The 24,769-nt window shown below is 45.6% G+C and overlaps 1 long non-coding RNA gene and 1 pseudogene across 1 annotated transcript in view; one reads left to right on the top strand and one right to left on the bottom strand.

Annotated features, from left to right (window-relative positions):
* Positions 1 to 8,172, top strand: part of LOC100848930 (uncharacterized) — a 33,184-nt gene extending 25,012 nt beyond the window's left edge. The window contains exon 4 of the long non-coding RNA XR_009490466.1: positions 7,574 to 8,172. This is a non-coding gene — a long non-coding RNA (uncharacterized lncRNA). The remainder of the gene's footprint in view (positions 1 to 7,573) is intronic.
* A 4,427-nt stretch (positions 8,173 to 12,599) lies between these two features.
* LOC132342189 (ribonuclease H2 subunit C-like) lies at positions 12,600 to 15,697 on the bottom strand (annotated as a pseudogene).
* Between the last annotated feature and the right edge of the window lie 9,072 nt (positions 15,698 to 24,769).

The raw sequence follows: 24,769 nt of genomic DNA, 5'->3' as shown, positions 1-24,769 counted from the left end.
TTGCCCTCTCTCCCTCTCTTCTTGACTTGTACACCAAGTGAGCTGAATAAGGCTGGAGAAGAGCACTCAGTAATGTTGAGTAACCTCACTTCAAATTGGGGACCATCGTTTTTAAGAGGGCTCTCAGACACACACAGCCTTTCAACTCTATTTCTCTGGTCAATTTTTGTCCCATTCTCCAAAAGGGTGATTTCACCACCTGTCTTCTCCAATCTCTCCCATCTCCGCCCTCATTCTCACTTTCATGGAGAAAACAGAAATAATTAGAGGAGAACTTCCTCTTCTTTCACTGCCAAGTCTACAAAGCTCCCAACAATTGTTCCCCTCTGCTCCAACCCTCTGTGGTCCTTGCTCCCTGGCAAGACCCAGACACACTGAGTCCAGCTCCCACCACTCTCTCTAGCACTTAGCCTTCCTAATTATTTCCTCTTCCTTCTGCACCGTCACATTTTCTTCTTCATTCTGGATGATTCCCTTCATAGCACATATTCGTTGTCATATATATCTATGTGCATGCTCAGTTGTGTCAGACTCTCTGTGACCCTATGGACTGTGGCCCACCAGGCTACTCTGTCCATGGAATTCTCCAGGCAAGAATACTGGAGTGGGTAGCCATGCCCTTCGCCAGGGGATCTTCCAGACCCAGGGATTGAGCCTGTGTCTCCTGCCTTGGCAGGCGGGTTCTTTACCACTGAGTCACCTGGGAAGCCCCCTTCCTATATGTACCATCTTAAAAAAACACAAGAGGAGGGACTTACTTGGTGGTCCAGTGGTTAAGAATCCAGTGCAGGGAGGCACTGGTACAATTGCTGTTTGGGCGAACTAAGATCTCACATGCTGTGGGACAACTAAACCCTTGCCACAACTAGAGAGAAGCTTGGAAAGAGCCCACATGTCTTCAAGATACATCCTGCACCTGGATTCTGAAGCCTGATACTTTTATGTGTTTGCCCAACAGGCCTCCTCTTCCCATCTTATAGATTCCCTTGTGGGAATGCCAGGCATTTGACACTCATAATAATCCCGTGAAATGGGTTTTATTACTCTTACAAATGACAAAACTAAGACTCACAGATTAGGTAACTGATTCAAACTTGAAGTGTCTGACATCAGAACCACATTCCTTCACAACCCCCTTCGTTTAGTCTACAAGATCAATGTCTCAACAATTATCCGAATTACCTGCCCCAGAATCACCTGGACTGTTGTTTGGAAGAACCACTGAGTCAGACCTCTGGAATCAGAGTCTCTGACAGTGGAACTCACCCCTTGTCTATGTAACAAGTTCTGCCGGTGATTCTGAGGTCATTCACACTTAACCTCCTCACCCCCACCTCCCCACCCCATGCCTTGTGGCTGATTAAGCATGCATGCATGCTTAATTGCTCAGTCTGACTCTTTGCAACCCCATGGACTGTAGCCCACCAGGCTCCTCTGTCCATGGAATTTTCCAGGCAAGAAAACTGGAGTGGGTTGCCATTTTCTTCTCCCAGGAATCTTCCCAACTCAGGAATTGAACCTACATCTCTTGGGTCTCCTGCATTGCAGGAGGATTCTTCACCTGCTGAGCCATCAGGGAAACCCAGCATCTATGAGACTGGTCCAATTTCTAGGATTAATCTCAAACATTTTTGCCACTTGCTCTGTACTCCCTTACAGGGGAAGAATGAAAGAGATGAGCCATGGATTGGCACTTCCTGGGTAGCTGTTTTAAACTGAAAATTGTCAGAGCCCAAGCTGCAGAGTCACCCAGAGAGGACACCGGCGCTAGGCATTGTACCATCTGGAGACCGTTTTTGCGGTTGTCCTTGTTTAGAGAAGACGCTACACACACTCAAGTTGGGCTTTAAGGATCATTTCAGAGCAAACTTTGGTCTGTAGATGTGACTACTGAAATCATTCATCGAAACATTCATTGAGTGTTTTCTATCTGCCAGACACTTTGGTGGCTCCAGTGGTAAAGAACCTGCCTGCTGATGCAAGAGATGTGGGTTTGATCCCTGGATCAGGAAGGTCCCCTGGAGAAAGAAACAGCAACCCACTCCAGTATTCTTGCTTGGAGAATCCCATGGACAGAGGAGCCTGGTGGATTATGGTCATGGGGTTGCAAAGAGTCAGACACGACTGAAGCAACTTAGCATGCATGTAATTGCAAAGTACTTTATTGTAGTATTATCTAACAATGCTATGATGTGGGTAGTAATACGTAACAGCAAAATCAGACTGTAACACAATTTATGAACTTTGCGTGATAATCATGTGTCAAAAATTAATTAATTATTATGAATGTACTACTTTGTTGGGAAACATTCATAATTGGGGAGTTTGTGGGGAGGAGAGAACTATCTATGTTTTTGGGAACTGTCCATGTTTTCTAATCAATTTTGCTGTGAGTCCAAAGCTACTCTAAAAAATTATTGTCATTTAGTTGCTAAGTCATGTCCAACTCTTTGTGACCCCATGGACTGTAGCCTACCAGGCTCCTCTATCCATGGGATTTCCCAGCCAAGAGTGGATTACCATTCTTGTTGTCATTTGGCTGCTACAGAAGCTGAGGCCTAGAGAACAGGTTGAGCTGAAGGCCACAGAGTTCATAAGCATTGGAGCCAAAACACAAACCCAGGCTAGGGTATGGAATATTCAGTAGCCGTGTGAGTCTACTTCAGGATACCAAGTCTGGGGCTCAAGGAGGTGAATTGTCCACTGATAGTTTTGGCTAAAGGGATCAGTGGACCCTTTGGACATTTAGCACTTAAAGTTCCTGGAGCCTGGGACTCTGCTAGATGCTGTGGGGACCCTCACAGGGTGAGAAGACACAGTTACTTCCGGAAGCTCACAGTGTAGTTAAGAGAACAACTCACATGCAAGAGCCTCTTATGACTCACATGGACTTGCTGAGAGGTTTGTTCTCTGGGTCCCTGTGTGTGAGAGTCTGTGTTACTGTGAGTGTTTATGAGTGTGCGTATATGCGTACATGTGTGTAACAGGAGCAGGAGTGTGAGAAGAGACAGCAGTGCTAAGGGGATGGCTGTAGGAGAAATGATGAGACTGCAGAGCCATTGAGGGGGCTGGGAGCCCAGGGTCCTGCCTGGATGGTGAGGCAAGAGGATTCCTTGTGGAGGTGACACTCAAAGTCAAGTGGCAGCACCCTAGACTATCTGGGGAGCTTTAAAAAATATCAGTGCTGAGAATTCCCTAGTGGTCCAGCAGTTGGGACTCCTCGCTCTCACTGCTGAGGGCTTGGGTTCGATCCCTAATTGGGGAACTAAAATCCCACAAACTGCCTGCAAGTTGCATAGTACAACCAAAAAAAAAAAAAAACAAAAACCAACCCTGAAATTCCCCAAATACCAGTGTCTGAGCCCTACCCACATGCTAAGTCACTTCAGTCGTGTCCAACTCTTTGCAAACCCTATGAACCTCCCAGGCTCCTCTGCCAATGGGATTGTCCAGGCAAGAATACTGGAGTGGGTTGCCATTTCCTTCTCCAAGGGAATCTTCCCGACCCAGGGATCGAACCCATGTCTCTTGTGTCTCCTGCATTGGCAGGGAGATTCTTTACCACTAGCGCCACGTAGGATAGCCTACCTATAGAGACTCATTTAATTGGACCAAGCCAGGGACAGGAGAGAGACAAGTCATTTTTAGAAGCCCTCTTCATAATTCTGCAAATATCTGGACTGAAAACTGTACAAGTACATACTTTCCCAGCATCTTCCAGACCCCTCTGTTTTGAATCCAAACTGCAGATCTTTTAACAGACTCCCTGGTGCTGGACCTTCTTGTTCTCTCTTTCCTGTGACTGAGAGGTCGGATGACCATGTAGACGCCTGCTAGGCAGGGCCACCACCTGCTGCTGTAAATCTGATGCACTTGCATCATCGCTCTGCCCCACGTACCATCAGTATCTTGTATCTACATCTGGACGGACTGTCTGTTGTTTTCTGCCTTGTGGCAGTTTGTGCAGTCACAAGGGGACGTGTGCTGTGTGCTGTTCCACCGCTGGGGGTTTTGTCCTGTAAATATATGCTGGGGTGAGTTTATTTATAGGAAATGATGATGGTTCCTTTTGATTGTTATTGACCAGAGCAGGTTTTCATGTGTCTCATCTTTCTTTAATTCATTGTTGTGGAAAGATTTTCAAAGAAAGGCCAAGTGAATTCTAACCACTTCAGGGAAGTTCCCCCTATGTGGGAGCTTCAGTGAGGCCTGAGGAAATGATCAGAAATCACCCCAGAGTAATCAGAAGGGTGGGAAGTCTGGGAGAGAAGAGCTTTGACAGTGCATTAAGGTAGTGGTTCTCAATCTTGGCTGAGACCTTAGAATCTTCTAGGGAACTTAAAAAATCAAAAGAAACACAACAAAAGCCCTAAACCTCAGACCTCATCTTGGAACAATTGAATAAGAATTTCTGGGACACAGTATCCCGCATCGGTATGTTTTAAAGCTCCTCAGATGATTCTACTGGTAGCAAAGTTTAGGAACCAGTGGGTGAAGGGATAAGAGTGCGGCCCTCTGGACTGTACCCACCAGGCTCCCCTGTCCATGGGATTCTCTAGGCAAGAATACTGGAGTGGGTTGCCATGCCCTCCTACAGGGGATCTTCCGGATCCAGGGATGGAACCCAGGTCTCCTGCATTGCAGGCAGATCCTTTTTACCATCTGAGCTACCAGGGAAACCCTAATAAAGAAGAGGGGGCCACAATATGTTGCATGAGAGAAGAAGAAGAAGGTAAGATGAGGAAACAGTCATCTACAGCAGCTTTGGAAGATAATAGTTAAGTTCAGCCAGTTCCAAGAACTCAGTTTAAGAAATTGATGGCCAATCTCCAAACATCCTTGCAATCCTTAGTTCACGAGCCATTTGCATCACGAGCCCCAGGGTCTGTGAGGGCTGACAATGAGAAGAGTATCTTGCTGCTTCTGTGCCCCATGGCCCAGGGAAGAAGGGACTCCAAGATCACTCTGGTTCTCCATGCAGCCAGTGATCCAAACAGATAAATGCCAGAGAGGGTTAGGAAAGTGTGGGTGTGGGGACGATGGGATTGCTCTTCAGGGGTGGGTTCGAGAGAGCCTCTGGCTTCTGCCTTTGTGGTTGTGTAAGGGGAGAACCACAGACAAGACATAAGTCCATCATCTATTGAACAGGTGTGGTCTGTCTGCTCAGTATAAGCAATTAGCTGGGGACACTTCAAAAAAAATTCTTTTATTTGGAGATAATTACAAACTTAGAAAAGAGTTGCAAGGAGATTACAAAGAAGTTTCTCGCCATTCATCCAGATTTACTAATCGTTAATTTGCAACCACATTTGCTTTATCACTCTCTCTCTATATATATGTATATGAATTTTCCTGAATCATTCAGAAAACCTTTTACTCCTAAACTCTTCATTGATATTTCCCATGAGTAAGGACATTCTCTCATGTAATTGCAGAACTGTGGAAATAAACCAAGACCCACCAAATGAAAAATATCAAAGGCTATTTATGCTGAGCTTACTATAGCAAGAGAGTTGGTTAACATCACTTGAATTTTGGCAGAGGTGCAAAGACAAGCAGAGGAGTGGGAAAGCTTTATAGTGGGGAAAAAGGAAGGCTTCAAGTATACCCTGATTGGAGGCTGTTGACAAGGGGATGCTGGAGGTGGGCTAACTAGAAGTGGGGGATCCACATGATTGGTTAGGGGTGCATGATTGAATTTCTCTAGTTGATCCTAAGTTGGGAGCAGGAACAAGCATTAGGAAGGTGTCCCTTATTAATCAAGTCCTGGCCATTTGGGACCAATTGTTACTGAATTATTGTTTGGCATCCTGCATTGTTACTAGAGAGAGCAATCTGGCTTTCTACAAGTCTGACTTATAACAGGCTGCTACCTGGGCTGTTTATTGTAGATAAAAGGTTGGTTTCCTGGGCAAGTGGCTACAAGTTGTGGGTCAAAAAAAATTTTTTAACAGTATCTGGCCTAATCAGATTTAGCTTTAGGGTAAAACACTGTTAGCTAACACACACTTCATATTCAAATATTGTCAGTTGGTCCAATTTTATCCTTTATGGTAATATCCATCCCTCCCCCTGCTCTGGTCCAAAATGCAATGGAGGATCATAGTCGTCATGCTTCTTTTATCTCCTCTAATCAAGAGCAGTTCCTCAACCTTTTTTCACCTTTCATGACACTGACTTTTCTGAAGCATACAGAAAACTCTTGAAGACACACGTAGCTCAGCTGACGGTGAACCTGTGTGGACAACCTGGCTCCAGGCCTTGTTCCTTGACTCCTGTCCTAGAGACTCTGAGAATTGTTTGGGTTGAGGCAGCTCAGGTAACCAGACAACCAGACCTTCAGTGAGGACACGGAAAGTCACGTCTCCATGCAGGGTGGAGGAGCTTTGTAAACAGAGTGTGGTACCCGCAGTTGTGGCCTTTAGCAGCTAATCCTTCGTCAGGCCGAGAGAGTGTGTGAAACGTGTTTGGGTTCCATTTGTGGAAATACGTTCTCTCATTCGTCCAGCTTCTCTCTGCGTTTTACAGATGTGGACACTAGTTTTTGTTTGTTTTTTTCCACTCCTCACCTCTCCTCCCTGCCTCCTTTTCATTCCAGTTTCCCATCTCAGAAAAGGGCCAGAAGCATTTTCCAGGGGAGGGTCAGGGTGCCGTTCCACAGGCTGGGGGATGGTGGCCACCATTTGTCCAGGATGGTTGAAATTGGTCTGCTGTGCTTTTTAAGAACATCAGGGACACAGAGAAGGTTTTCTTTGGGGGCCTGAAAAGCTCTGGGGACAGGACTGTCACTCCAAAAACATTCACCCCTCTGTCACTCCGAGCTGCTGTCAGAATGATCTCAGGATCTGTCAACAGCCTGGATCATAGCTCAAATCCCCTTTAGCTTTATCCATCTTAATACACTGAGCAGTAACACACTTTTATTTATGGGAGACTGGACTAAGATAAGTTTGCTTTGTACACTGGTTAAGATCTTGGTCTTTGGTGTCTGATTGTCTGGCTTCAATCTTTGCTATCTAACCATATGTCCTTGGGCACATTACTTAACCTTGGGTTCCACAGCAGTGAAACGGGCAAATATTAGCTGTTCTATAGGCTCCTCTGCCTGTGGAATTCTCCAAGCCAGAATACTGGAGTGGGTAGCTAATCCCTTCTTCAAGGGATCTTCCTGACCCAGGGATTGAACTGGGTCTCCTGCACTGTGGGTGGATTCTTTACCGTCTGAGCCACCAGGGAAATCTGTAAGGGGGAGTAGGCAATACACAATGAATGTGTCTGTCTTTTCAGAGAATTAATTCATATTTTAAACAGAGACCTTCAATCTTGGAATCCTAGATATTTTAAGGTGAAGAGAATTTCCAAGTTTTGGAGTCTTCATTTTTCTGTTAAGTTCAAAACCCCATAGTGAGCAGCAGAACCTGGGTTAGAAGTCAGCTCTGATTTCTTGTCTGGATTTTTTTTTTTTTTAATGTGAAAAGAGAGTCATGGAGGAAGTCTTGGGGTCTAAGGTAGACAAGTTAGAAAATTAGCTTTGGTCAGAGGAACTGATCAGTGTCCCCTTTCTTCCACGCAGGGCTGAGGGTGGTGATGTGTCTTGAGTGTAAACCACGCACAAAAACATGCCATGGAATCAGCCAGTAGAACCTTGGGAGGGTGAGTCTCAGGTTTCCATTTCTTGAAATTTAATTTTTTGAGTGGGTTTTATTTTCCAGCTTTAAAAAAGAAGTTTTTTAAATTTGCATAGGGAAGAATAAATAGATTCTAAGTTACAGGAAAGGTCATTTTTACTCCAAAAGTCTGGACATACTCAATTATACCCTCATTAAGAATGAACTCTCCTTTCTTCAGTACCCAGGACCCTGCAACTCCCTGAGCCTCTGAGCTGGCTTAGTACAGAGAAGGAATCATACATTGCCCTTTTTTCCCTTCAAAGTCTTTTTTTTTTTAAATTGACACATATATAGTTGTTGTAAATATTATATGTTATAGGCATATAATATAATTCAAAATTTTAAAGGTTATACTCCATTCATAGTTATTATAAAATACTGGCTATAGTCCCCGTGTTATACAATGTACCCTTGTAGCTTATTTGATACCTAATAATTTGTAGCTCTTATTCCCCTACTCCTATCTTTCCCCTTCTCCCTCCCTCTCCCTACTGGTAACCACTACTTTGTTCTCTGTATCTGTGAGTCTGCTTCTTTTTTGTTAGATTCACTAGTTTGTTGTATTTCCTAGATTTCACAGATAAGTGATGTCATACAAAGAGAAGTATTTGTCCTTCTCTGTCTGACTTATTTCACTCAGCATAATACCTTCCAAGTCCATCCATGGCGCTGCACATGGCAAAATTCCGTCCTTTTTAACTGCTGAGTGGTATTCCACTGTGTGTGTGTATATATTTTCTTTATATCTTCTATATTGTACCATATCTTCTTTTTGATTAGTTTTTATTGGAGTATGGTTGCTTTACAATGTTGTGCTGGTTTCTGCTGACAGCAAAGTGAATCAGCTATATGTTTACATACATTCCCTCTTTTTTTTGGATTTACTTCCCATTTAGGTCACCACAGAGCATTGAGTGGAGTTCCCTCTGCTATATAGTAGGTTCCCATTAGTTATCTGTTTTATGTATAGAATCAACAGTGTACAGTGTCTCCCTATCACCTCACTGCAGTGAGCCTGAAGCTTTAACTACTAGTTTACTCCCAAGGGATTGCTTCTGTGAGGTCCCTATAAATTGCAAAACCAAAATGTGAAGGATAGTAATAAAAATTCTCTTCTATTAGAGCTGCCAAAAGGATGAATCATCAGATTGGTGAGGCATGGGGAGGGTCCAGAGGGCATGGATATGAGAAAGTTATGTTTTGATGGAGGAGGTGGGCTGATGGAAGAACGGAGAGGAAGACACTGCTGGAGCTTCAGTTATTTCCTAAAGAAGTCACCTCTAGGTGGGGAAACTAAGTGTGGGGAACAGTGGAGGAACAGAAGGGCAATTTGAAGACAGAGGATAAAGCAAGGAGAGGTAATACCAAACACAGAGTTGGGAGAAGGTTGCTGAAGTAAATGTCACCTGCTTGCCAAGTTTGCTAACATTGACCCCCATATTTGAAAACTCCAGGCTTGTCACTTTGAGACTTATCAAATGTCCATTTACACAGTATTTGCCTCTTTGGACTGGCTGTGGGAAAAGAATAGTCCACGAATTTAACTTGCAGAGATTTTTTTTCTCTCTTTTTCTTGTTCTCAAATAAACCTTCAAATAGGAAAGAACGCACAGCCCTTGACCCGATTCATGTCTGACTAGAGCAGGGCTGTGGGAGTCCAGTGCCTGTAAATCATCTCTCCTATCTGAACTCCTCAAAGAAAATCTTTCCCCAAAGCAATTGCCTCAGCCAGAGTTCACGCACACTGACCAGCCCTTTGAAAATTCTGTCTGCAGATAATGGCTGTCACAGCCGGCCTGTCTTACTGAGAGGATCCTGTTGTCTGTGATATAATCCAGAAGAATCCCCAAGGTGGCTGCTGAGCTCTGCCTTTTGGAGAAAAAAAATATATATAGCATTTCACATTGCAGTTTAAAGAGGCCTTTAATCTCACAATCCTAGATATTTTAGGATTCTAAAATTAGGAAGATGATTAAGTCTTCAAATTCAATTTAGAGGGAACTGTGGGTTAATGAGCATTCAAGCACCACCATCTCCTCTACTGAGTTTTTTTTTTTTTTAATTGACATAGGCTTTTGTCAATACACATGACCTTGAGATCCAACCTGTTTTTAGGCCACAAATAACTAGCACTGATTGTCAGGGGCTTGAGTCGAGGCTAATCTGGGGACCCAGGGGGAGGGAAAGTCTAAGTGGGAATGTGTGTGTGCTGGTTCTCTAAGTTGTTTATCCAAATCATACTCTTAATCCATGATGTCAGAATCAGCTGGGATGCTTGCTTAAAATGTTTGCTGAAAATATTCCTAAGTTCTACCCAATCTGACTAGGTTAGAAATTTGGGAGAAGGGTGGTAGCCTAGAACTTTATACATGTCACACAGCTTTTCCATGTGATTCTAATGCACACCAAGGGTTGCTTTTAATGAGACTCAGCTCCTAAAACTTCCAATATCTGTTTAACCCCAATTGAAATTTCAAATTCCTGGGAGAGAGAGAGAGACTATGGTTAGCTTCACGTTTGAGTGATCTGTTGCTGAACAACAAATTATCCCAAAACGTAGTGACTTCAGACAATAATTTTGTTTCATCTCATGATTTACAGGTCAGGAATTTGGGCAGGGCTCAGATGTGTAGCTCATGCAGCAACAGCTGGTGCTGCTGAAAGATCTACTCCCAACATGGTGCATTCACATGGCTGGCAGGTGGTTCCTGGTTGTCAGCTGGGGGCTCAGTCAGCCCATCAATGGGGAGACCTCACTTTCTCCCCATGTGAGCCTCTTTATGGGGGCTGCTTGATATCCCTACTGTGTAGCAGTGGAGTTTCAAGAGCAAATGTTCCAAAGGACTAAGATTGAAGCTGCAAAGCTTCTTCTGACCTAGACTTTGATGTCAGATAGCATCACTTCTGCCATAATCTTTGGTTGAAAAATTCACTAAGATTAACCCAGATTCAAGCATAGGTGAAAATAGACTTATCTGGATGTAAGGAGTAGCAAATTCACAGGAAGAGGAAAGGAATAGATGGTGGCCATCTTTGAAGACTTTCTGCTGTACTCCACTTGGGTCAGTTGTCAACCCCTGGATCAATTAATCATGAACACAGGCATTGGAACACAGTATAGATTCAGCCCCTAAAAATAGTCTCATGTCAGTTTTTGTTGTCATGATTTGCTGCCAAATGAATTTGCTGCAAATGTACAAAACAAAGAAGCAACAAAACAAAACAGTTTAGGTTTTCAGAGATTTTTGGATTTTGGAATTGTGATAGAAGGTTGTTGATTTGTATGTTTTTTGTCATCCCAAGTTGACTTTTCCTCAATTGTTAGCTCCCTATCCTATCTACTTGGTCTCTGGTTATCTTTTTCTATTTATTTAGATTATAAGGATGGACCAACATGGTCTTCATCATTGCTTGGAGATTCAGGGAGTAGTAGGTTGAAGCACTGGAAAAACCAGAGTTCCAGCTAGTGGATCTTTCTCCTTATGACTTTAGTTCTCATTTCTGGGTCAGCACCTGATAGTCATGATCCCAGAGGAGACCAATGAATCACCCAGTCATGGGGTTTGGAGGTGATTCAGCAAGATCGAAGTGGTGTCAGGAGTGTTTTTGGCTTAAGTTCTTGAAGGTACTGATTACATATCCAATTATGCAACTGGCCACGGAGGATCACATTGTGGTACACACTGATTCTCACCCAAACTAAGCATATGAGACAGGGCCCTCACCCGGTAGGGCATGATCTCCTGGTAGATCTCAGGCCCTTGGAGCCCAGTAAAATTGCTCCTGCCAAGATGGTTTATGTACCTTTCTTGAGAGAATGGGAGACTCAGAGCTACCCTCATCTATATTTATCCTCCCAATATTATCCTCTTCCTCTGAACCAAGGACAGAGATGATCTGGGGAAAAACCAGAGGTGATTCCTGTGTCATAGTCTCTTGATGTGTTGTCAACCTTTATGGTACGAGAGAGGACTTCTCCAGGTTGAAGCAGTTCCTCATGTCCAGCATTCAATAATTAGAGACTCATTCAAATGCGATCAGATTTTGTCCCCTGTTTTTATAGGCAGAATAGTGTACTAGAACTTGAAATCATGAGTTTGGATTCAAACCCCATTTTTGCTGCTGATTTGGCCAATTCACTTTATCTTTCTGAGCTTCATTTTTGTCAGTCAAGTGGGATGATGGTGTGAGGCAAGACAGAAAAACATAGGAGAGACTCCATTAGCTTTAGTATTCTGTTATCCTTGAGAAGGCTATCTGAATTCCTTCCCTTTTATTCTCTATTCATCCAATAACTATTTATTGTATACCTACTGTGTACATTGTTCTAGTTGAAGATACACTGATTGTATCTGCCCTTAGTTTATATTCTTGTGTGATAAGGCCAAAATCTTAAAAGAGGAAATGGGAGGTAGTGATAAGTGCTGCGAGGAAAATGAAGCAAGATAAGGTCCAGGTGGCGCTAGTAGTAAAGAACTTGCCTCCCAATGCAGGAGACATAAGAATCGCAGGTTCAATCCCTGGGTAGGGAAGATACCCTGGAGGAGGGCATGGCAACCCATACCATTATTCTCACCTGGAAAATTGCATGGACAGAGGAGCCTGGAAGGCTATGGTCTATAGGGTCACAAAGAGTCGGACACGACTGAAGTGACTTAGCTATAAGGGTCTAGAGAGTGAACGTGGGGTGGTGGTTGTGGTGTGGAGTAATCTTGACTCACTTGATGGTGATCAGGGAAGGATATTTGGAGGGAGGTGACATTTGATAAGAAATCTGATAATCACTCCATAATATTTGTTGAATGTATGAATGAGCCAGGCAGAGTCATTCATGGTTTGATTTGAAAGAAAACATTCTAGACAGAAGAAACAGAATATATGAAGGACCTGAGCTGGGAATGACCATGGCATATCCAAAGACTAGAAAGAACCTGGTGGAGTGGAGGAATAGTGAGTAGAGGGAGAGGTCAATGAGAAAGTCAGAGGTAACCAAGGCCTTATAGGTCAAGCTGAAGAGTTAGGTTTTATTCTGCATGCAAAGCGAAACTATTGGTGGAGTAACATAACCCAGTTTACACCTTAAAAATATCATTCTGCAATATGATGCCACTTCCAACCCACCAAAATGGCTAAAATTAAAAAGACAGATAATATCAACTGTTGAGATATGGAGCAACTGGAACTCTCACACACTGGTTATGAGGGGAGAGATTGGTATGAATACAATAATTGGGAAACTAATTGGCTGTATCTCTAAAGCTGAACTTATATATATACCCCATGACCCAGTGATTTCATTCCTAGATATACACTCAACAGATAGGCACACATATATTTGCCAAAGGATACGCACACGAATGTCCATAATAGCCCCAAATGCTCATCAAGAGTAAAACAGATACATGAATGTGATATTGTTATGTAATTGAACTACAGGGAACAAGTGTAAGCAAATTATAACAACACATAACAATGAGAATGAATTTCACAAACAGTGTTGAGCAGAAGCCATAACAAAGGTTCAACTGTCTAGTTCCATGTACACGAACATCATAAACAGGTCCAAATAAAATGAGGTGTTGGAAATGAAGATAGTGGCTGCCCCCAGAGTCTAATGCCTGGAAAGAGGTATGTAGGGGCCTTCTGGGGTACTATCGTATCCTGTTTCTAAATCTGAATACTGCTTACATACATGTGTTCAATGACTTTCTCTAATTATCTCTTTACTCTTGCTTCCCCAAGCCAAATGGGCCTTGAGCCCAGAGAGATGAAGAAGGTGGAGAGTATTTATCCCTGGCCACTAGAGCATGGTCAACTTTTCTACTTACTATCACAGTTTTCTCAGGAGTGTTGAGCAGATGAGATTCACCCATTTTACAGGCCAGGACTTTGTTGTTAAGTGATCTGCCCAAAGTCCTGTGCCTCATGGAACCCAGCATTGTTTCCATTTCTCCATGTTGCCTGTCTGATTTGGAACAATTGGTTTCTCAGGCCCCCTTTTAGCTCCATGACTCCAAAATATTACATTTGCATTTGAGAATTTGAATTTTGAAACTAATTTAAGAAAATACAGTGCTTTGACCATTATCCTTATTTATCGAGTCTTGTATCTATTTATAGTTTTTAAAGCAATGTTGCTGATTAAGGCAATAAATATTATAAGCAAAAAAAAAAAAAGAAAGAAAGAGAGAGACTGGAGGCCCTTAAACTCTAGAGGAAGAAATGGTGGTTTTTTTCATTGTCAGATTTTCTCAGCCCCACTGCATGGACATATGGAACTGTGTGTGACATTTTTACTCTAACCACAAAATTTCATGAATTTTCAGTCAGTGAATAATAAAATAAATCAACATTCTAGGTGAAAAGATGGAAGCAATTTTGAGGGTAAAAATATTTCCTTAAAAATTTCTTGAGAATCTAAGACTTTGACCACATTCGCTGGGACTGAGGCCTTAGAGTGAAAAAGCAGGTCACTGTGTCCCCACAGGCCATAGGATGGGGAACCAGTGTCCAACAATCTGAGATTTAGTCAACTGCAGCTAATAGCTAAACACTGTTTGTTAATAGGCAAATAAGAGAGTTCTCTTTCTGCCCTGTTGAAGAGAATAGGAAGTGTGGGGGCATCAAGGAAATTAGTATTGGCTGAGTGCCTCTTGGGTGGGCCCTCTGCTATCATGTTATTTGTTACCTAAACAAGTAGAGGCTGTTTATTCTTCCACATACAAAGGACCTTTCAGTTCAGTTCAGTTCAGTTCAGTCGCTCAGTCGTGTCCGACTCTTTGCGGCCCCATGAATTGCAGCATGCCAGGCCTCCCTGTCCATCACCAACTCCCAGAGTTCACTCAAACTCACGTCCATCGAGTCAGTGATGCCATCCAGCCATCTCATCCTCTGTCGTTCCCTTCTCCTCCTGCCCCCAATCCCTCCCAGCATCAGAGTCTGGGTATGGAAGTGGAGTTTGACTTTCTTCCTAACCATGCAAGAGATTTAAGAAAGGGAGTGATCAGGTCAGATTGATTGATTGATTTTTCTGTGAAGAGCTCCTTTATTGCCTGAGGGACTCTGGCTCCACACTGAAGAAGGGGTTTATTGGGGTGAAGGGATCGGTGGCTTTCAATTTCAAGCTCTGGCTCTCAGTCTTCGGGTACCTGTACATGAATCGCTGCAGCTAGGGTGCACCAGGTTAGGCGCCCACGCACTTTGGCTTCGGGACCAGGGATAGATTCCAGGCCCCACAGGGTGAAGCTGCTGAAACTGGCTGTGGCTCCAAGCAAGCGGTCGAGGTCCCAATCAAGCCATCAAAGTCCCGCTCCAGTGCCTCCGGGGTTTCCACCAGTTCCTGCTCCTCTCGCTGTGGTCATCTTGCCTCCCCAACACCTCTGCCTTCTCTTCTGTCATCGCATATCCCACGAAGCCGGGCAGCACCACCACCTCCTCGGCACGTAGACTACGGCCCCGAAACGACACTTCCAGTGCATCAAGACCCTGGAGGATGGATGGCTGGGCTGAAGAAGCGCCCCACGGAGCGGGGGTGGGGGGTGGGGGTGGGGTGGTAACCCAGACCCCGCAGGGCAGAAGGTGCAGCGAGACGAGGGCGGGGTCGGCCAGGGCATCAGCGCGCAGGTGGACGCAGCGCTTGGCGATGCCTTCCTTGTCGCTGTTCTCCATGGTCCGTCGCGACTCCGTAGCTCGCAGGCCAGCTTTATTTTTTTGAAAAATAAATGAATCCATTGTTTCCCCCCTTCTGCTAGGAGTGTCGTTCCAATCCTGACTCCTGGTGGCAGGGCAAGAGTGACGAGAGGAGAGAATGGAGCCAGGGAGAGTCGTTAGGGGGAGCCCCTTTGCATAGTCTGGCGACAGATTCCCATCCAGTACACCCATGAAGCATCACCATCTCCTTCTTCTCATCCTTTCTGCTATCATCGTCATTTACAGAGTCACTGTATATTTATATTTCAAATGGCATTGACATTCTTAATGTCACTGCACATTTTTACTTCTCTATGTATTATTACCTCCACCATATTATTTTTGCCTTCGACATTTATATGGTCACCTTAAGTGCTTCCTCCTCATCAAGCCCTGAGAAGGAGGAGGATATTATCATTCCGAAAATATAATTTGGGCAGTCATGTCCTAGTGGGGTTGAGTAGCTTGCCCAGGGTCTTCTTTCAGACTGGAAGATCTGGAGGGTGACTGCTCAGGATTCTGTGATCTCATCATCACCTCCAGTTTGAAGATGGGGATAAAGGCAAGTGCTCACCATCCTCCGTGATGGATATAGAGATATGAAGACTGTTCACTGGGGACATTGTCCATCACGGATCTTTGAGATGATGGACAGAGGTAGAAAGAGAGAGAAAAGGAATTATTATAACATGGTCCCAACTTGCCATGTGAGGGAGCTGAAGGGTGAAGGAGCTGGCAGAAGGTAGCAAAAACTTGGACACCTTTATTGCATGTAAATTCTGATTTTACAGGTGGGGAGACAAAGGTCCAGGGAAGGGAGGTAAATTATAACAATGTTGTTGCTGTTTAGTCGCTAAGTCCTGTTCGACTCTTTTGCAACCCCATGGACTGTAGCCCGCCAGGCTCCTCTGTCTGATTCTCCAGGCAAGAATACTGCAATGGGTTACCATTTCCTTCTCCAGGGGATCTTCCTTACCCATTTCCTGCATTGGCAGGCAGATTCTTTACCCCTAGCACCACCAGGGCAGCCCTTATGGATGTTATCTCTTCTAATTCTTGCAGGAATCCTATGAAGGAGTTACTGCTTTTCTGTGGGTGCTATAACAATCCCATGGTCTGAAACAATAGAAATGCATTATCTCAAGTTCTGGAGTCCAGAAGCCCCAAATCAAGGTATTGGCAGGGTTGCTCCCCTCCTAGAGGCTTTAGATGAGGAAGGACTCTTCTTTGCCTCTTCGGGTTTCTGATGGCTTCAGGCGTTTCATGGCTTGTGGGCTGCGTAACTCCAGTCTCTGCCTTCATCTTTGCCTCTGTGCCTCAAATCTCCCTCACCCTTTCTCTTAAAGGACACTTGCCATTTGATTTATGATCTGCCTAGTTAATCCGGGATTATCTCATCCTGAGATCCTTTATATAACCGCATTTGCAAAGATCTCTTTTTTTTCCAAATAAGGTTTTATGTTTTGGGGCCATGATTCAAACCACTACAGTGAGATAGCATCCTCATCTCCACTTTACCACAGGGGATCCTGATGCTCAGAGAGGTTAAGAGATGTCCCCAAGGCCATATAGCTACAGATGGCTCTTTGTAATGCATTATGTTTAATAGCAGAAATGGTATTAACGGCCAACCCACAGATAGCACTTATGTATATTAATTCAGTTAATCCTCGCAAAAACTCTATGAGGAGGCACGTGTTATCATAATCCCTAATTTAGAGAGGAGGAAACTGAGAAACAGAGAGGTTGGTTAATTTTCTCGGGGTCACACAGCCAGGCACTTTGGCTCCCTCTATGCTGTTGTCCATTCAGAAACTGCCATATAGCCTCCTCTGCAGACTCGAAAGGTCACCACGCAAACCACTGTTAGAGGTGTTTTCAGTGGCGACTGCTGCTGCTGCGTCACTTTAGTCGTGTCCGACTCTGTACGACCCCATAGATGGCAGCCAACGAGGCTTCCCGTCCCTGGGATTCTCCAGGCAAGAACACTGGAGTGGGTTGCCATTTCCTTCTCCAATGCATGAAAGTGAAGCCACTCAGTCGTGTCCGACTCTAGTGACCCCGTGGGCTGCAGCCTACCAGGCTCCTCCATCCATGGGATTTTCCAGGCAAGAGTACTGGAGTGGGGACTGGAAAGTCTCAAAAGGGGGTTCTGAGATGGGTCCCTAAGACCTAGTGGGGGAGATAGGCTATGTGCTCAGTCACTTCAGTAGTGTCCGACTTTTTGTAATTCCCCTTGGACAGTAACCCACCAGGCTCCTCTGTCCATGGGATTCTCCAGGCAAGAATACTGGAATGGGTTGCCAATTCCTTCTACAGGGGATCTTCACAACCTGGGACCGAGCCTGCCTCTCTTTCATCTCCTGTATTGGCAGGCAGATTCTTCACTACTGGACCACCTGGGAAGCCCCAGACAGACTGTAGGCAAGATTACAGATCCACAGGGCTGTGCCAACTCCGGGGTGCAGGGGACACTGCTCTGGACATGGGAGACCTCAGTTCCTGTCTCTGGGTTCTCACCTCCTGGCTAGCAGCCCCAAGGCGAACCTCCCTTTGCCTTTGTCCTGCACTTCTCTGCTGATGGCACAGTCATCCTGAGAGTCAGTCAAGCTAGCAACTGCGTGCTCTCTCTCTTCTTTGCTCCCCACCTCCTCCCCTTTGTGCATCAGTTAGTGTCCAGCTCCCTGTGGATTCTGTTTCCTTGTTTCCTAAGTCCTTGCTGTTCTATTAACAGCTGTAGCTCATCGTGGGATGGGAATAGCAGCGCATCTAAACTCTCTGGATTCCTCCATCCTTCCCCTGGCTGCCCGCAGAGTGGTCTTCCTGCAGCCCTCCTCGGGAGGGGTTGAGTATTCATTTGTTGAGCAAACCTGTGTTGGTTACCTTCTCTGTGTCAGGAACCAAGGAGGCAGATGTGGCCAAGGCAACCCTGTTCTCCGTCCTCATGGGACTTCCATTTGGGTGAGGGCATCAGCTAAATAAAGTCAGGAAAGCAAATTAAATAATAAATAGTTATGATTAAAGGTATGAAATAAAGACAAAAGGGGTGAGAAAGAATAATGCAGTGAGTGGGGTGGAGGCTGTATTTTATTTTAGACAGTTGATTTTTTTTTCTTTTTTTGGCTTTGCAGCATGCAAGATCTTAGTTCCCTGCCCAGGGATTGAACCCTTATCCCCTGCATTGGAAGTACAGAGTCTTAACCACTGGACTGCCAGGGAAATTCCAGAAGGTATTTGATAAAGGGTTTCAGGAAGGTGCTGAGGAGAATCTGGAAGAGTCTTGTGATACCTGAGCCAGGTAATGTGGGTACAGTGCTTAGTAAGGGGGCAGGAAATGTTAGTCATTGTCATTCGTGGATTACTTCACTCAGCAAACATTTTCTGAAGGCTAATTGTTATACCAGCTTCCCTGATGGCTCAACAGGTAAAGAATCTGCCTGCTAATGGAGGAGATGTTGGTTCGATCCCTGGTCTGGGAAGATACCCTGGAGAAGGAAATGGTAACCCACTCCAGTATTCTTCCCTGGATAATCCCATGGATAGAGGAGCCTGGCAGGCTACAGTCGTGGGATCTCAAAAGAGTTGGATACAGCTTATCAAGTAAAAAGCAATTGTTACACCTGTGTGCACAGACCCTGGTGGTCTCAGTCTCAAGTGGAGAATTATCTGGGCCCTCTCAAACCACGAGCATTCTTAGTTTTGCCCTGCAGATAAGTTAAGTCAAACACATCTATAGCCAAAGTGGGGATTAATTCTGTTTTCTTCTCCAACACTTCACCAAAGATAAGTGTCTCAGAGGCTCTGCTAGTGAATTCTACTATTTTCTCCTCAGTCTTATCTTGAGAATAGATGTCTCCACATTGCCTCACTTCCAGGCTGTCTCCAAGGGTTTTGATTTTGCAGTTGCCCTGGGATGGCCTCTGGTCTCTGAACGTAAGGAGAGCCAGAGGGTTTTTGGGGGGAAATGCAGAAACAGCCTCCAATTTTGAATAGGACTAGGCTCTTGTGCTTGCATCCTCCTAACTTACAAACACTTGGGATTCTTGAATCTCTGTCCTCAAATCACCATTTTCTGGACCATCAACTTGTTCTGGGAGCATCACTGGGGATTTCTGGACCACAGGCCCTGGAATCCTAATTAAATCAAATAAGTAAAATGAAGAACAAAAGAGACTCATGGGTATCTTTAGGGAAAACAAAACCCAAACTCCCTGCAAGAAGAGAATGATATGGTGTTTGAATGGAAGACTAGAATTCCTATAAGATTGCATGAGAGCTGACATTTCAGAAACCAGATCCCTCCCTCCAGCCCCCTCGGCATTGGCTTCTGTGTTAACGTGCAGCCTCTCACGACGTCATCCCAAAGGTTTATGTTGGCTAGACGGAGAAGAGGACATGGTGGTGACATTGTGCTAACAGATGAGTTCTCTTAGATCATTTCTCGTGCCTGATTCTGGGCTTCTCTTCACGGACTCTAACTCCTCCTTGATAGGCATTTGGCAAACGTTGCTCACCTTGGGATTTTGGGAAGCTGCTCGAAAGCTATATCTTGTATACATTGACCGTGGAGTTCATTAAAGAGTTGCTAGTCCCTATGATGGCAACCCACTCCAATGTTCTTGCCTGGAGAATCCCAGGGACAGGGGAGCCTGGTGGGCTGCTGTCTATGGGGTCGAAAAGAGTCACACACAACTGAAGTGACTTAGCAGCAGCAGTCCCTATGAAGTGGTTTGGTGGTGGTTTAGTCGCTCAGTCGTGTCCAACTCTTTGACCCCATGGACTGTGGTCCACCAGGCTCCTCTGTCCATGGGATTCTCCAGGCAAGAATACTGGAGTGTGTTGCCATTTCCTTCTCCAGTGAAATGGTTTAGTTCAGTTCAATACACATTTACTGAGTACCTTCTCAGACATGGTCCCCACCCATGAGATGCCCCTGATGAAAAGGGAAGATGAGGAGGTGTCTGTCGTGGTGGCCCAGCCTGGGACCAAGGATGGTGCAGGTCAGCAAGATGCCTTCTGGGGAGAGATGTTGTCTACATGGGATAGATAATGCCTCCTCCCCAAATTCATGACAACTCAGAACCTCAGAATGTGACCTTGGTTGAAGTAGGGTCTTTGCAGACGTAATAAGGTAAGGATCAAGATGCGATCATACGAGTTAGGGTAAGCCCCAAGTCCAATAAGAGACAGAGGAGGACATGCAGAGAATGTTGTGTGATGATGGAGGCAGAGATTGGAGCAATTCAGCTACTGGCCAAGGAATGGCAGTGTTTTCCAGGAGCCCCTAGAAGCTGGAAGAGATGAGGCAAGATTCTTCTTAGAGCCTTCAGAGGGAGCCCAGCCCTGCCGATACCTTGATTTTGGATTTCTAGCCTCCAGAACGTGGGAGAACAAATTTCTGTTGTTAGAACCTGCTGAGTTGGTAGAGTTTGTTATGGCAGTCTTGGGAACCCCTGGGAGCCAACACAGTGTCTGAGCTGAGTCCTAAAGGAGGTATCAGAGCCTTGCCCTCATTCCCACACTCTTTTCCCAGGTTGGAGCACATGCAGTTGGGGAAACTCCATTGGTCAGTGACAGCAGGAGTTTATTCACCTCCTTACCACTGTGCCTGCATGTAGGGGTTTCTGCTCAGTACTTGTTGAATGCATAATAGCTTATAAGTGAATGAAGGAAGAAGAAAGCAGTGCTCTCAAAGGAGGATCAGTGAGCAGAGGCAGGAAATGGGTTCTCAGGTGTGAGAAACTGTGGCAGCCAGAAGGGAGGGGCTGCCAAGGGTTATCTGTGTCAACTGCTTCTCCTTGGTCCAAGTGGGTACTGAGTGAAGTTTTTCATGGGGGACGTGCAGACTGGCCAGTGAAGAAGACAGAGAGAAATACCTAATACAGAGGAAGAGAAGGGAACTTGACTGTGTCCATTGTCCACTCAATGTCAGACACTGTACTGTGTCTGTTAATGGCCATCATCTGTCTTGTCATTCTCCAAACAATCCCTCAGGTAGGTAAAAGTCCACCCATTTTCCAGATGTGGAAACTGAGGCTCAGAGAAGTGAAGTAACTTTTTAGACGTTGCACTGCCAGGGAGTGACAGACCCTGAATCCCGGCCCAGGTCTCTCCTGCTCCCACATTTCTGTGCCTGCTTCCTCAAACACTTGTTGGCAAGAGAAGGTCGTTGGGGTCCCTGAGGCTGGGGAAGGACTCAATGCCATCCAAGTCCAGATGACTGGATTAGGTGAGGGGAAGGGGAAGATTCTCTGAAAAATGATCCAGGTGGGCATGTGGAGTTCTGGGGACCTGGATGGCCTGATGGCCATCAGCTGTGCCATTTTGAATAGCATTCCCAGGGTTAAAAATCAATGTCATTTTCTTCCCCATCATATTTCATACTGCTCTAGTCTGTGTTTTTCATTGTTGTCAGGTCGGTCTGCAATAATAATTTTTAAAAATTAAGCACCATCGGGGTTCACTCCTGACTTAAAAGCACCAGTGCATAAGTTCTCACCCACAGCAGCATGAACACCCTGGTGGTGTTTAGGGTCTGTTCGTTTGTGCAGGCACCCATTCATTCCACAAGCACTTCAGCGTCATCTGAGTGCCAAGCAGTGATTGAACTTGGCCCAGGGGTTTATGGGGCACTGAGACTCTGTCTTCGCCTCCACGAAGAGCACCCCTTCTGGTTTCATTCCAGGTCTCTATGGTGCTATAATATGAAAAGAGCGGGAATAAAGGGAGGGAGGGAGAGGGGAAGGTAGGTAGAAAAGTTGGAAAGAGTTCCATGGAGGAGGTGAAGGCCAAGTAAGGGTTCAGTAGGTAGGGCTGGGGGAGGCACTGGAGCAAAAGTAGCCTGTGGAAAGGCATGGGGGTGTGTTGGAGCTGTGTGGAGAGGGTGGTGTCAGACGTACCGAGAACACGTTTGAGTAAAGCCAGTTATTGTCCTTGTCAGGGTGTTACAGAGTTTTATTATAGGCGGCAGGGGTACTTGGTTTTTAAAACGTGGATATCTGGGGCTTGTTCTTGTTCATCAGACAGAGCATGTGCTCATGCTCAGTCACACAGTCGTGTCTGACTCTTTGTGAGCCCGTGGACTGTAGCCCACCAGGCTCCTCTGTCCATGGAATTTTCCAGACAAGAATACTGGGGTGGATTACCATTTCCTCCTCCAAGGATCCCCCTCACCCAGGGATCAAACCCACATCTCTTGCGTCTCCTGCACAGGCGAGCAGATTCTTTACTACTGAGCCATCTGGGAAACCCTCATCAGACAGGATATAAAAGAGGATGAAGCAGGATTATAAGGGGGAGACCATCTGGAGGGGAGACTGGACCCTCCAGGAGGGGGTTCACCTTCTGAGTCACCACTGCTCATGGGGACGAGAGTCAGGAAGGGTCTGCATGGGGTGGGGCCAGGATGCCAGCAACTGTCTCTCACTGGGGCCATGTAGCTCTGCCAGGGGACCGCTGCTGTAGTATCTGCTGGTCATTTCCTGGTCAGCGTGGGGCCTGATGGTGGTCTCAGCACAGCAGACCTTCTTACAAGATGCCTGCTGGGAGTCAGGGCTGCAGGGGGCGTGTCTCAGTGCGGAAGCTGGCAGCCCCTCCTGCACCCCACTTACCGCTCCCCTGCTGCAGTTTCTTTCCTCCCATGCTGTTTTCTCTGCTAGTCCCCCTCCTGCTCCCTGGTGTGTTGGGACAGGGTGTTTGATGTTTTTGTGGATGTTTTCTTGCTTAGCCCTCACTCTGCTTCATTTCCCCCTCTTCCCTTGTTGCCTGTTGAGATGATTAGTCAGCCTAGTTGACATTTTTCCACTTAAAATGTTTCACTGCTCCTGGCTAAATATATTTTGACCTCAGCTCTGGACCGTGACTCTCTCCTCAAGCAGCAAGACTGAGGACACTTTGTGCCAAAACCTTCTCTCTCTTTCGTGTTGGTCTGAGTTTATGGTCAGCAGATTGGAAAGGATTCCTTGGATGTGGAGGGTCATTTTGCAGCCCAGTTCAGATGTGGGGCTTGACCTCGGGAGGCCCAGGTGTGTGGCATGCACCTGTCACAGAGGCATCTGATCTGACCCACGGAGCTGGCCTGTGATGTGCGCCCTAATGGGTTTGGCTCTGGGACATCTTTCTTTATAAATCCCAGCAGGCAATTTACATAGTTTTGTGCCCCAGGGAGACTTAGACGAGCTCTGAGTAGCCACAGACTCTGGCAGCTTATTAAATATTGGATGGAGACGAAGGGAAAAGAAAGTCAAAGCATTAGCAAGTCTCTGACAGAAGGATTGTTGGAGGCCGCAAAAGGAGTTATAGATGGCAAGACGCCTCCTTCTAATTCCAGGCAAATAGGGCCCTCTGGACAAAGCCTGCAGGCTTGACTGAGGTAGGCTGTGCCACCCAGAGTCACCAAACTTGATTTAGGAGGGGAAAGGAGAGGGAAAGTGGGAAGGACAGAGTGTTCCCTTAGCAGAGGGCCTGGGAGAGCTTAAAGTAGTGCCCATGCATACTTAGCTCTGAGTTTGAGATGGAGATCCCCGAGGTGGTGTTGATTCAGCCTCTGTGTCCACTTACCAATTCTTTCATCCACTCATCACATGTTTATCGAGGATCTGCAATCCCTGTGGCTGACGCTGAGCCCAGCCAGCCCTGGCTCTGGGAATGCAGAGGAAAATGGAACAAGTGTAAGACTATAGAAGGGAAGATGATAATCAAATTATCACAGATGGGGTGAGGGCTTCAAAGGGGTCATATCAGAGACAAGGGGGTCATTTAATAGGAGAGTTGACTCAGGCTGGGGTGGTGGGGGGCATGGAAGACTTCCTCGATGCAATGACTTTTAAATCTGGAGTGTCAAGTATAAATTGAAATTACATTAGGTGAAGAGGTGAGGGAGGTGGTGTGTATTAAGCAAGGCCAAGAACAAGTGTAAAGGCCCTGTGGCAAGAGAGAGGAGGGGGACTAAGAAAGGATGGCTAAGCAGAGATGACTGTAGGGAGCAGGGGAAGCAAAAGATGAAGTCAGAGAGAAAGGCAGGGGCTGGGTCAGAGAAAGTCAGAGAGAAAGGCAGGGGCTGGGTCAGAGAAAGTCAGAGAGAAAGGCAGGGGCTGGGTCAGAGAAGCCCTGGAGGGTAGATAAAGGCTAGATTCTTGCAAAGGTCTCTGGAAGACTTAACATCATTTTGAACAGGAAAGTAACATGATCATGTCACGCGAGTGTATGTTCCTTGGTTCTTTGTCTCGTCACAACAAAGATTTGGAGTGAAGGACATTAAAGCCCCCTCGGCATGTCACAGCTCTCAGGTCTTGGATAGACCGTGTTATAGCTCTCAGGTCTTGAATGGACCATGTTATAGCTCTTAGACAAATTAGTGTTACAGCTCAGTGTTACAGCTCTATTTTATTTAGAAGATAGCAGGAAAATCC

Source organism: Bos taurus, chromosome 14, assembly GCF_002263795.3.
Source record: "Bos taurus isolate L1 Dominette 01449 registration number 42190680 breed Hereford chromosome 14, ARS-UCD2.0, whole genome shotgun sequence".
Taxonomy (NCBI): domain Eukaryota; kingdom Metazoa; phylum Chordata; class Mammalia; order Artiodactyla; family Bovidae; genus Bos; species Bos taurus.
Note: the sequence above shows the minus strand (reverse complement) of the source record. Positions and strands in the feature narration are given on the sequence as shown.